The sequence below is a fragment of the Nomascus leucogenys genome, chromosome 11 (genome assembly GCF_006542625.1).
Source record: "Nomascus leucogenys isolate Asia chromosome 11, Asia_NLE_v1, whole genome shotgun sequence".
NCBI lineage: Eukaryota > Metazoa > Chordata > Mammalia > Primates > Hylobatidae > Nomascus > Nomascus leucogenys.
The window spans coordinates 3,618,568-3,632,197 of record NC_044391.1 but is presented as its reverse complement, the minus strand read 5'-3'; the positions used below and the strand labels follow the sequence as shown (position 1 = coordinate 3,632,197).

The following is a 13,630-nucleotide window of genomic DNA, read 5'->3' as shown; positions in this document are numbered from 1 at the left end:
CATAATAGAGGTGACTTTCTCCCTTATAAAACTTCCTTTAAATCTTCAGTACACACTCTTGGTCCCTTACTAAACACTCTTGAAGTCTGAAATATTTCAGAATTCAGAAAGGTAATATGGTGTGTGTATATGTATATGTTATGCAATAGTCCCAACAGATCTGAGCATCACCTTTTAGTCTAGGTGGTTGACAAACTATGGTCAATGGGCCAAGTCCAGCCTGCCACCTATTTTTGCATATAAAGACTTATTTGCACTCAGCCACAACTTCATTTATGTATTGTCTATGTCTGCTTTCATGCTACGAATACAGAGTTGAGCAGCTGCAACAGAGATGGTATGGTCCACAAGGCCTAAAATAATCACTATCTGGCCATTTACAGAAAATGTTTGTGGATCCTTATCAAATACATAGGTATTTATGGAGTGAAATCTATGACTATTCACTCTAAGTGGGATAAATAAAGATTATATATTACCATCTGTTGGTTTGGGCATGATTTTGCCATTAAATTTATGCTAAACTTACCAAAAAAAACTAAGTTCAAACTTACAAAAAAAAACTAAGTTCAAAGTTTTACTGCTTCCAGAAATAAAGAAAAAAAAAAAGACTGAAGACCTGTAGTAGAGAAGAGAGACAAGTTAATTAGGCTGGTTTAATCCACCATGGAATGTTCAACTCGCTGGCTAGTTCTTTAATGTCTAAAAGCCCAGCATGCCTAAAAAATCCTATTGGCTGAGGGCCTCAAGGAATAAAGAGGCAGCATACTGCAGTGAAAAGAACAGAAGCTAATAAGAAGAATGACTTCTAATCCTACCATTCTTATGACTTTGGGTATATACTGCTTTTCTCTGAGTGTTTTCAAATCTGTCAAATGAAACAAAAGTATTACGAACTCTGCCTAGGGCCATAGAGGATGATGAGATTATTGGTGAGAGCACCATTAACAGGGCAAGGTACAACACATCCATGTCTTATCTATAGTATTGGGTAAATTAGATATACTTCACTGTATGAGCAGGTATAAATATATATTTTACTAGATATGTGTATTTATTATTATTTGGTTTATCTCTTTTACTGACTAGAGTGATTGCAGAAGAATCAAAATTTCTCTGGCCTTCCAAAATTTGAGGTAGTTCTTCTTGACATTTCTTAATTCTAATACTAGAAAGTTGATAGTATACTTTTACTACTTTGCTGTTCTGCACATAATTTGAATCATATGGATATTTCTCAAGGAGCTTCTCTGAAAAGCCATTGGACCATTTGCAATAAACATCCCCGCATTTCATGGGAATTTTACCAGATTCATTTTTATTGCAATATAAATATTAGAGAATAATTATGTAAATGTGATGAGACAATTTTTTTTATTTTTATTTTTTGAGACAGAGTTTTGCCATTGCCCAGACTGGAGTACAGTGGCACAATCTCAGCTCACTGCAACCTCTGACACCCAGATTCAAGAGATTCTTGTGTCTCAGCCTCCCAAGAAGCTGGGATTACAGGCATGCAACACCAAGCCTGGCTAATTTTTGTATTTTTAGTAGAGACAGTTTCACCATGTTGCCCAGGCTGGTCTCGAACTCCTAGGGGCCTCAAGTGGTCCACCTGCCTTGGCATCCCAAAGTGCTGGGGTTACAGGCATCAGCAACCACACCCGGCCAAGACAATAATATTTTTAATCCTACATCACAACTTTACATTTCAAAAATTGCATTTTCTAGTCTGAGACATTTTTATCATAGGATCTATACAGTTAAAACAGGAACTTCATTTTCAAATGTAAGCTGAAGAATTGATTTTGTTGGCTAACTCCTATACTTCTCCGAGTGCTCAGTCTTCAAATAAAAACAGTTATTTTCTAATATAATCAGGTTATTTTATTACACAGCCTAACTTTCATACAGCTTAAATTTTAGATTAGTCTTATTAGATTTGACAGCAGTTACTTATCATGGAAATGTATACTGCACAGAAGTTTCTCTACCAAGAAACAGGTGAGATTTCAAAAGACTGTCAGGCAGTTCCTTTGTTCTTGAGCCCAAGGGACATGAACATCATCTATTAGAGCTGGGCAGACCAAACATGCTTTTGCTCTAACATGGCTTTGTTTGCACTGATGGCAGCTTCACAGTTGAATAACAGAGGAGCACTTATTTTTTCATGTGTGTCCTGCTAAAATTCCCTTCTCCAAAGAGAAACCCAGCAGATCTAGTTGGCAACAGAGGCACGTAAATTTGCAAGCCTATGTTTTGAGGCATGTGCACCTTCTCAGTCTCCAGGAAACCTGGGAAGTGAACATGGGCAGCTTCCAATGTACCCAAATATGGTCATTAAATCACATCTAAGTTTGGCCTCACAGATTCAGAGCTGCTTTCTGTGAACAGACTTTATACATACCTCATTTGAGCTTATCATCAACAAAGAGGCAAAACATAATAAGCAAAATGACTGCAGAATTATGAGCACCTGAAGGAAACAAAGACTGGAAGTGTGCAAGTTGCCATCTAGAAGTGGAAAGAGATGGGAACAGGGCAACAGGGAAGAGAAACCCATTTTCATTGGGGCAAGAGTGGGGATGAGGAGCTGAAAGAAACTGGCAGTCATTGAGGGCCTTCTAGATTGGGTCTGAGTAGGTATCAGCACAGAGCAGGAGCCCTACCCTGTTTGCTACCTGGAGAACGAGGAAGGTGAAGAATGAAGAAACTGCTGACAGGCAAAGAGAGGAAGGAGTTAGCCAGTGAGTGAATGGACAAAGACCAAGAATGTGCAACTCGAGCAAGTATAGCTGATTCTAGTCGGGTCCCTCGCTTTGCTGGAAATGTACATGGGCCATAGGGAAGCAAAACCCAGTGGGGAAATCACGGTTGGTTACTCAACCGAGAGCTTCTACCATAGTACTGCTTAGGCTACAATGTGTCTGATTGGAGATGATGGATCAGGATTAGTCTAGGCCAGTGGTTCTCAAACTTAGCAGCTGCATTTATCAGGGCTTTCCAGAGAAACAGGACCAAAGGATATGCAGAGAGACACAGAAAGATGTATTACAAGAGACTGATTGGCTCACATGATCACAGAGGCTGAAAAGTCCCACAATCTTCTGTCTGTAAGCGGAGGCCCACAAAAGCCAGTGGTGTCACTCCTGTCCAAACCAGAAGGCCTAAAAACGAGGGAAGCCAAGGTTGTGTAGGTACCAATCTAAGTGCAAAAGCCTGAGAACCAGGAGCTTCAGGATCCAAAGACAGGAGGAAATGGATGTCTCAGCACAAGCAGAGAGAGCAAATTCACACCCTTCCTCTGCTTTTCTGTTCTATTCAGCCCTTCACCAGACTGGATGATGAAGCCCAGCTCCATTGGTGAGGGCAATCTTCTTTACTAATTTCTTCCTGAAACATCCTCATTGACATAAGCAGAAATAATATTTTACTAGCTATCTGATATCCCTCAGCCCAGTCAAGTTGACATATAAAATTTACCATCACAGCTGCATCCTAGAATAACCTAGAAAGCTTCAATTAAAAAAATGAATGCCCGTACCCCACTACAGAAAGTCTGATTCCAAGGTTCTGGGATAGGGTGCAGGCAACAGTATTTTCTAAAGGTGCCACATTAAATCTAAATTAGAGCCAAGATTGAGAACAGCTTAGACTAGAATTTCTCAAACTTTAATATGCATTAAAATAAAATGTAAATTTTGATTTCGTAGCTCTAGCGTACGACCCAAGATTTAGCAGTTCTAACAAGCTCACAGATGATGCTGACATTGCTGGTCCTTGGACCACACTTTGAGTAGTGAGGACCTACACTTGCAGTGTCTCATATGATAGCTACTAGCCACATGTGGCTACTGAACATGTGAAATGTGATGGACCCAGTTTTCAATTTATTTTAATTTTTATTAATTTGCATTTACATTTCAAATCTTCTACTGATTTGGTTACTGGTTAATTATTACATGGAACAACTTAGATATGTGAACACTTTTAATTGTGACTTTTATGAGATCTAAACACAGATCAAGAATATCTGATGAAAATTTAGTATCTGAATTGAGATGTGCTATAGGCATAAAATACAGACTTAATTTCAAAGACTTTGAAGAAACAGATTATAAAATATCTCACTGACAATTTTTATATATTGGATACATGTGGAAATGATAATAGTATGAATATATTGGTTAATAAAATATATTATTAACCTGTTTTCTTTTTGCTTTCTCAAAAAATATGGCCATTAGAAAATGTTAAATTATATATGTGGCTAGCATTATATATTTTTTAAACAACATTGGTCAAGACCAAAGAGAATTGAGGCCTTTATTATTGCCAGTTATTTATTATTGCCAGTAATCCATCTAATAGGTGAGAACTAAGGGGAAGGCTGCAAGTGACCTTCTGAGCAAGAAGTTAGTAAAAAAAAGGGAGCCACATAAGAACAAAGTCCTTTGCCTCTGCCTCTTTCCATCCTGAAATTAAATACAGCTGGGGGAAGAGATAATGTATGGAGCTTCGGCAGCCATTTTACCACCATGAGGAGACAAGCATCCAGGTCCTTGATGCCACTACCAAGTCGCCAGTAAAATAGAACGCTTCACCTCAGAATTTCTTGTTAGATAAAAAATAATTGTTCTTATGGTTAAAATCAGTGCTTTTAAAATGTTACACTACATATGACTTACCTGGAGATTTTGTTCAAATGCAGATTCCCTTTCACAAAATCAAGGATGGGGACTGAAATCCTGAATTTCTAATAAGCTCCCAGGTGACGCCTATGCAGCCGATATGAGGACCACACTTTCATTAGCAAGGGCTCAAACAAAATGACTTAGGTATTCTAGTTCTTGCTGCTGAAAGCTCTCCTAATAAAACCAGGTGGCAAAGCCAACCTTTGCCCATTAACAACAGCGCAATTTGCACACCATGGCTGGATGCATAATCAAGACTGAGAAAGTGGGGATCCAGGACCTAGAAATTTGTCCCTTGCCCAACAGATAATAGCAAGAGGGCAGAAAGCAAGGATTCTGTGGCTATATCAGTTTGGAAGACACTGGGGTAAAAACAAAGTAAAAACCCATTTCTCTATTGGACATGCATAGTCACTACTATACTAACACACTCTTTACTTCTGAAAGTATTGTTGATTACAGAACTCTTCACAGAGAATATCACTGGAGTATTGCGGCATGGAGCACATTTTAGAAAACGCTGCATTATTCAGTTCATAAGTTAACAGAACACCTGATGGCCTACAAATCATGATGCCACATGAGATGTAGTTTGTGAGGTACTAAATGTGTAATAAGCATGGAGTTTGAAGTGAAGTAATCTAGATTCAAATTACTCACTGTGTTGCACACATCACACACCAGATATGAGTTGAATCCCTCACCTGCAAGACAGGCAAATAATGCCTGCCTACATTACAGAACTATGGTAAGAATATATGCTCACACATCTCAAAAGGACACTTCCTGGATGTGTAACAAACAAACAATTTTTATATATTTAGAACTATACAAATGCATCATGGGAGTAAAATATATAACTCATGTGCAGTCTTAAGGTAATACTTGGGGGAAATCTTGGCTTTCTGAACATCTTAGGGGAATTCATTCACTGTCCTTTGTTCTTAAGAGTGCTTCATAGAAAAGCTGCATGTGTTTAGAAGTGTTTTAATGCCGTAAAGCTCATAGAGTTTAAGGAAGGTTTGTGGGTACCACCTAACAGGTGCAGGCCGGCTACCCAATAGGTCTCTCTGCACAGGGCATCCATCACAGAGTGTGGCCATCACTTTCATGAAGGTAGGATGCCCAGAGCTTGCAAGGCTTCAAGGAACTTATTCATAGTAAGCCAACACGAGGCTGAAGGATTTTTTTGTGCCAAAATACTGATTTATAGTGAGACAGAATAGGATAACTCTGAAGTGGATCATAACTTTAACAAGTTAAATTATTTGCTGCTTAGAGGCAATGGTGCATATGAAGACACTATTCTCTTATGAGAATTATTATTTTCTTATAATTCTGAAAGTCAGAAGTCCAAAATCACTGGGCTAAAATCAAGGGGCTGGCAGAGCTGCCTTCCTTTCTGGGGGCTCCTGAGGGGGACCCTTTCCTTCTTTTTCCAGCTTCTAGCGGTTGCCTGCTTTCCTTGGCATATAGCTGATAATAGTCTGTCAATTTCTGCCTTTTTTCTTTTTCTCTATTTCTATAGCTGACCTCTCTCCCTTATAACTAATGTGTTCCTTGGATACAGAATCATTCATTTGCTCAAAAAATATTTATCTGGTTCTTTCAGTGTTGCTATATACTGAGGAGAACATAAATATAATATAGACAGGGTCCTGTCTTTCCCATAAGTTAAATTATAAAGGAGAGATAAAGCATGCATGTGAATAATAGCACGTTGAGATAGTGTTTCCCTAACACCTTATGAAAGACACATAGATCATTTCTGGTTTAGGGGATGTGGTAGGCAGAATGATACCTCCCTAGAGACAGCCATTTCCTAATGCCCAGAGCCTGTGACTATGTTCGGTTATATCGCAAAGGAGAATTAAGATGAAAAATGGCATTAAAGGGCCAGGCATGGTGGCTCATGCCTGTAATCTCAACACTTTGGGAGACTGACACTTGAAGCCAGGAGTTCGAGACCAGCCTGGGCAACATAGCAAGGCCCTGTCTCTACAGAAAATTAAAAAAAATAAAAATTAGTTGGGCATGGTGGCACACACCTGAAGTCCCAGCTACTTGGGAGGCTGAGGTGGGGAGATCCCTTGAGCCCAGGAGTTAGAGGCCACAGTGAGCTGTGATTGTGCCACTACACACCAGCCTAGGTGACAGAGAGATACCTTGTCTCAAAAAAAAAAAAAAAAAAAAAAAGCTGGCATTAAAATGCTAATCAACTGAATCAATTCACCTTAAAATAAAGAGATTATCCCAGATTATCCATGTGGACCCAGTGGAATCACAAAGGTAGAAAGGTCCTTAAATGGGGGGAAAGGAAGAGTAAGAGTAAGAAACAGAGAGATGACATTGTAAGAAAGACTTGATGGTTTTGAAGACAAAAGGGAGCTATATGCCAAGGAAAGCAGGCAACCGCTACAAACTGGAAAAAGAAGGAAAGGGTCCCCCTCAGGAGCCCCCAGAAAGGAAGGCAGCTCTGCCAGCCCCTTGATTTTAGCCCAGTGATTTTGGACTTCTGACTTTCAGAATTATAAGAAAATAAACTTGTGTTGTTTTAAGTCACTAAATTTGTGATGATTTTCTACAGCAACCATAGGAAATTAATGCAGAGGATGAGAGAAAACCTCATAAAGGAACCTGCCTTGAAGTTGAGCCTTAGGGAATTTGAAGACATATTTCTGACACTCAATAAATTAGAAATATAGTTCTCAGTGTGTTAAAAGAGTCAGTAGGTTGGATTTAAATTTTCCACTCAATGAAACAGAAAACAAAAATAAATAATGCAAACTCTTTATGTAATTTTTACTAAGTTAATCTCACACAAAAGGCTGCTGGCCTTTTTTATTTCTAACATGTTTAAGCGATGCCAAAATTAATAATCAAAACACTATGTATGCTCCAAGAACTTCAAGTGATTATCACATTTATTCCTAATCTTACAAACTATCCATTTATCCCATATTAAGAAACTCTTCGAGTTAACCTGGTGTAATAAAAGATTTCCAATTTTGGTATTAGTTTCAACCAAATCAAAAAACCTCAAAGTCAGAGGATTTAGATGGCCTGAAGACAGAAAAACGCAAAGATCAACCACATAAAAAAATGCTGGTGTTCAAGTGAACATCATTGTACATGAGTTTTAATCACAGTACATGGATGAACACACATACACATACTTTCGATGTTATGTGTATATACACATATATACATATATACACACAGATACAGTAATGGGTAGAGATAGAGATATATAATATATATGTAATATAAACATTCATCTTATTCTCATGAGAGCTAACCGATCACAACACATTAGAAACATTGTCCACAATACTACAGTTCTCAGTGTGACAGGACACATGCACTGATTCTGCTTAACTCTATTAATAAATATTATGCTGCTGTAAGTCGGGGCTTTGTAAAACGAAGAAATATATTACAGGCTATTTAAATTTGAAAGAAAAATGTTTTTTATGAAATAAAAAATATTTTTGTATAATTTCTATTGAGAGGAAATGGAGACTGCATTAAATGCTTCCCATTTTATCCCCACCTACAGAAATTAGACCAGAGTGCAATGCCCAAGAGTGGAAATCAGATCACCAGGTGCCTGGAGCACCTGCCTCCTCAGAACCTCCCGGAAATCTATGTTTACATAATTGCTCTATTCTGCACTTTGTTTCAGAACCCAATCTACCTCAAGCCCCTTTGGAAGTGGGAACAAACTCAACAAATAAATATCACAGATAATTATTCATAGACTACACTATATGCAAGCAACTTACCAATTTAGCATCAACAGGGAAATGATTCAACTAAACAACTTAACAAAACAACTACCCAGGAAGGTTAGTAACAGAAACGTGTCCAAGCGAGTGAGTTTTTATTTTCCATCTGCATTTGAAGAGGGTTATATTTTTATTCAAAAAGAGTTTACATAATGTCTACAACATCTTAGGTGCTATGTTATACATGCAAGTGTTCAGAAATGTCTTGCCTACCTATAACTTCATAAACTACTTAAAATATTTAATCAAACTTACGTGATGACAACTGGGGAAAACAGAGGCTAGAGCTATTTCTAAAAAAGCTTTTCAGGTCCTCAACCTGGGGTCTACAGAATTCAGGTAATTCATGAACTAAAATGAAAACAAAGTTACAATTTCATTTATACCTACCTCTCATTAAAATGCAGAGTTTTCTTCAATTATGGGCATTGGCAACGAACTAGAGTAGTACTAACAAGATCTGTGATTCTGCCACCAATAAAAACCACAGATATCTTAATATCACATTATGATGTTGAAGTATCTTAATATGCTGGGTACTGTCATCACTACTTTGAAATAATAGTAACTAAGAGGCCTAATGCTATATATTATTTTATGTATTAACATAAAGATGCACACAGTTACTATATTGCAATTCATAATACTTTGAACTATTGTGCAATATAATTGATTTCTTCGGTAATCCTATATGTTTTGTTCTAGGTATTAATAAACATTATTCTGAGAAGGCTTCTCCAGATGCCAAATGGGTCAATGGTATGAAAATATTAAGACTCCCCTAAGCAACTAAAACAAGGCAATTTACCCAGTCAATTTCAAATCCAGTCATATTGAATAACTGAGATCATATATGACAAGAGAAGACAATTATGTTTCTCTTTTTAATTTCTTTATTCACTCATCATGCAGCAGATAGCAGAGTGAGCCATACCTCCAAAACACCAAGGCAAATGACGTTAGGGTACACAAAGTTGAAAAAGGCAGTGCTGTCCTCAAGATGCGAAAGCCTTGCAAAAAAAAAAAAAGTGCTATATGACAATTGTACGTAGACAACATTACCACAGGAGTTTTAAGTGTTGGATTAAAGAACTAGTATTTGAAAGCAAACTTTGAAGGTTTTTAGCTAAAGGTAACTTGAACTGTGTTTTTCATCAGACAACAAATCTGGTATAGCTGTGTTTTTACACCTGCTGGAGGAAGAGCGAGACCACTCACAGGTGATTATAATAATTCCAAGAACTATTAGGTTGGTGCAAAAGTAACTGTGGTTTTTGCCATTGAAGGTATGTATAGTGGTAAGGGAGAAACTGAATGGTGATTCAGAGCATAGAGATTATGTTGTTTTATGCACAGGGTTTCATCAGAAAAATGGAAGGAATTGTCAATAACAATAAAATGTTCAGCTAGATCAACTCAGTATATATTATGTATTATACAATTATTCAAAATAGTGTTTAACAGTATTGTAATAACATGAATAAATGTTTTGTCATATTAAGTGAAAAAGAGCTATATAAAATTATCTAAGTTTATGGTATATGTAGATTATTGCAAAAATGTCTTCAATTCTTTATCCCTCCCTGTATCCATACCTGGATCAGTTTTCTCGGGCTGCTTTAACAAATTACCACCAACTAGACAGCTTAAAAACAGCAAATATTGGCCACGTGCTGTGGCTCACACCTGTAATCCCAGCACTGTGGGAGGCTGAAGTGGACGGATCACGAAGTCATGAGTTCGAGACCAGCCTGGGCAATATAGTGAAACCCTGTCTCTACTAAAAATACAAAAATTAGCAGGACATGGTGGCATGTGCCTGGAGTCCCAGCTACTTGGGAGGCTGGAAAAAAAAAAAAAAAAAAAGAAACCACCAGATATTTATTGCCTCTCAGTTCTGCAGGCCAAAAGTACAAAACCAAGGTGCTGGCATGGCCATACTCCCTACAGAGGTTCTAGGAGGAGATTCCATTTCTTGCCTCTTCCAACTTCTGCTGGTGGAAGCATTCCTTGGCTTGAAGTTGCTTCAGTCCAATCTCTGCCTCCATCTTAATATCACCCTCTCCTCTTTTGTGGGTCTCACTCAGACTTCTTCTGCCTCTCTTTTGTAGAGATGCATGTGACTAAATTTAGGGTAGGGCCTATCTGGATAATCCAGGATAAACTCTTCCCCTCAAAATTCCTAACTTAATCATATCTTTTGCCATAGAAGGTAACATTCACAGATTCCAGGGATTTGACATGGATTTTGTGAGCCTTTTTTTGGCCTACCCCCAAACACCTTTGTCTTGTGATTCTGTAGTTCCTCCCATCAAGAAGTGGAATCTATTTCCTCACTCCCCAAAATTCTGGACTGACCTTGGGACTTCCGTTGGCCAACAAAATGCAGCAGAAGTGACTTGGTGCCAATTCAAAGTTTAGCTCTCAAGAGATTTTGCCTACTTCCAGCCTCTTTCTCTGTCTCTCTTGAACTCCTGAACTCCTGCCTCCACCATGTGAACAGGCTGGGCTAGCCTTCTGGATGATAAGTGGCACATGGCACAGTTATCCCATCCTCAACCTACAACTGGCCAACTCCCAGAGTGTGAAGGAGAAGGCTGCTCTTGCCCAGACAGCCACCAGACAACATGTCAGCTGACAGACATATACATGAGCATAGCTGAGATCAGTCAAGCCTGGTCCACTTGCTCAGAACTGCCCAGTGTCCACAGACTCAAGAAGAAGACTAAATACTTAATGTTTTAAGCCATGATGTAGGCATTATGCTGCATTTTCTTTAATAAAATAAAAATAACAACCATCACTATTTACTATCAGAATTCAAGCACTGCAAAATTGGGTGCCTACTATTCATTGCAAATTCAAAAGGGAACTTCATTTAAAGAACAAACTTAAACTTTTCAACAAAACAACAAAAAAAAGTCCACCTAAACACTCTTTATTTTACTGATCATCAAGTAAATACAGTAAAGTCCTGAACAGACTGACTAAACTTGTTTCTAACAGGGGTTTGGGATTTATCATTTGACACTCCAATCACATGTAGACAGAAATTATGTATTGTATGGGGCCAATATTACCTTTTTTTCTTCCCTGCAGGAGTTCAGAAAGAAAACCTCTTGTTTTCATCTCCAAAACTAAGTTTCTGAAAGTAACTAGTCACAATTGATCCTTAATTTTGATAAAAACTAGTCATCAGATTAATATTTTTCCATGACTAAATCTCTGTCCTTACTAGCAGAACTAAATTGATTTAGAGTTCAAGTTTCTTAAAAAATATTTTGGAAATGTCATTATATTCTCAGCGACACTATATGGGATTCTCTTACAGCTTTTTAATTGAATTTAACATGCAATGGGAAATGAAACCCAATTATCTTGGGGGTTTCTAGAAAATGTGGGAAAGTTCATCTGGGTAGAGAAAGAGAAATGATTCATGATTACGATGCAGTAATACGACCACAGAATAACATCACTCTAAGCTTAACCAACACCTCAAGATTAGGGATCAGGGAGAGGGACAGGACATTACTGCTCATGAGGGACAATGCTTCTACCATACCTGTCATTGGACTGACCATTCACCAATGGCTTCTGGCCATAACAACCTCTGAATGTCCAGGATATACAGAGAGACTCTAGTCCTTAATAATATAAAATAACTTTTCATGAAGGCTAACCATGTTCTAGGCACAATTCTTATATTTTACATGAATAAGCTCAATTAAACCTCACAGTTACCTATGAGATAATAATGAGTAGTTCACAATAATTCCCATTTTACAGATGAGAAATTTGAGGCACAAACTAACCAAAGGTTGCAGGAGGCTAGGAAGTGGCACAGCTGGGATTTGAATCCATGCGGTCTGGTTTCAAAGCATCCTATTATTAACACCTCTGCTTTACTGCCTCCCCTTTATATCCACATTCTAAAAAACCAACCTTTCAGATACATTCGGTTTTGAAAAATAATCAAAACGCTATGCGTTTTTCAAAAAAGAAGGATGCAAAAAATTGCAGCTTCAAACAGAGAAGTCATCAAGAGCCTTGAGAAATCACCTGCTCCAACCTCCTGTTGGCAAATGCCTCTCTAAACTGCTCTTTCACAAACACAAATTGGAGTATTGGCTGCATGCAATCCCATGAAATCCCAAATGGATCTGACCTCCTTTGAGAATCACAAAATCATTCAGAGCCCCCACTGAAGTCATTTATTGGCAGGAAGTCTTGCCTCTTTCTAAAATAAATTTCTTCTCGATTAATTTGGGCATTCATGAAGAACAGCTCAGCAGCATTCCCTTTAAATAAAATCCTCCAACCTATTAATCCCACCAGTGCTGTACTCTCTGGGTTCATCAAGTTAATTTCTTTAACCTTTCTCTCTAGAATTTCTATTCTATTAATAATCTTGATGTTCTTTGAACTTTCTGCAGTTTTTCTATACCTCTTTCCAAGGCTGCCAGGTAAAATACAGAACACTGGGTTATGTTTGGTTCTCAGATCAACAATAAATAATGTTTTAGTATTAAAAGTACATCCCAAATATTACATGGAACATACTTACACTAAAACATTTACTTGTTGATGATCTGAAGTTCAAATATAACTGGATGTCCTGTATTTTTTATTTGCTTGCTAAATCCATCTATCCATTCCACTTCTTTGATGGGCTTTGAACCCATCAATACCACACAGAACCCTAATTCTGCTGCCTCCAAATTGAGCACGCATCAACATCACCTGGGGAGGGCTGTTAACTCGCAGATGCCTAGATCCCACTCCTACAGTTTCTGATTCCATGGGTCTGGGGTGAGCCTGAGAATCTGCATGTCTAACAAGTTGTCAGGTGACATGGATACTGCTCATCCAGGGTCCACACTTTGAAAACCACTACTCTAATTCCCCGGTTTAGGGTAAAGCACAAGAAAGAGGCACCTCCAATCCTGTAAAATCCCCAGCCAAACTCCCTAAGCCATGAGGAGGGCATGAGAGTCTCATCTGTGTCCATTGGACATTCAGGGCCCCTTATCTCAACCCTATTAGTAAATCAGAAAATGCCTAAATTTAAGAAGGTCCAGCCATTGCTTATATTGGTTAGATTCCCCCAGATGGAATGGTCTTCTTTAATGTTCACGTGAATTATCACCC

The 13,630-nt window shown here is 38.2% G+C and overlaps 1 protein-coding gene across 13 annotated transcripts in view; it reads right to left on the bottom strand.

The window, feature by feature from the left end:
• PLCB4 (phospholipase C beta 4) overlaps positions 1–13,630 on the bottom strand; it is a 410,467-nt gene that overhangs the window by 223,362 nt on the left and 173,475 nt on the right. For 3 of the 13 annotated variants that reach the window (XM_030821969.1, XM_030821971.1, XM_030821972.1), the window contains one exon: positions 9,417–9,492. The exons of the other annotated variants lie outside the window; for them this stretch is intronic. The gene's annotated coding sequence lies outside the window, so the exon portion shown is untranslated. The remainder of the gene's footprint in view (positions 1–9,416; positions 9,493–13,630) is intronic. 13 annotated transcript variants of the gene reach the window in all.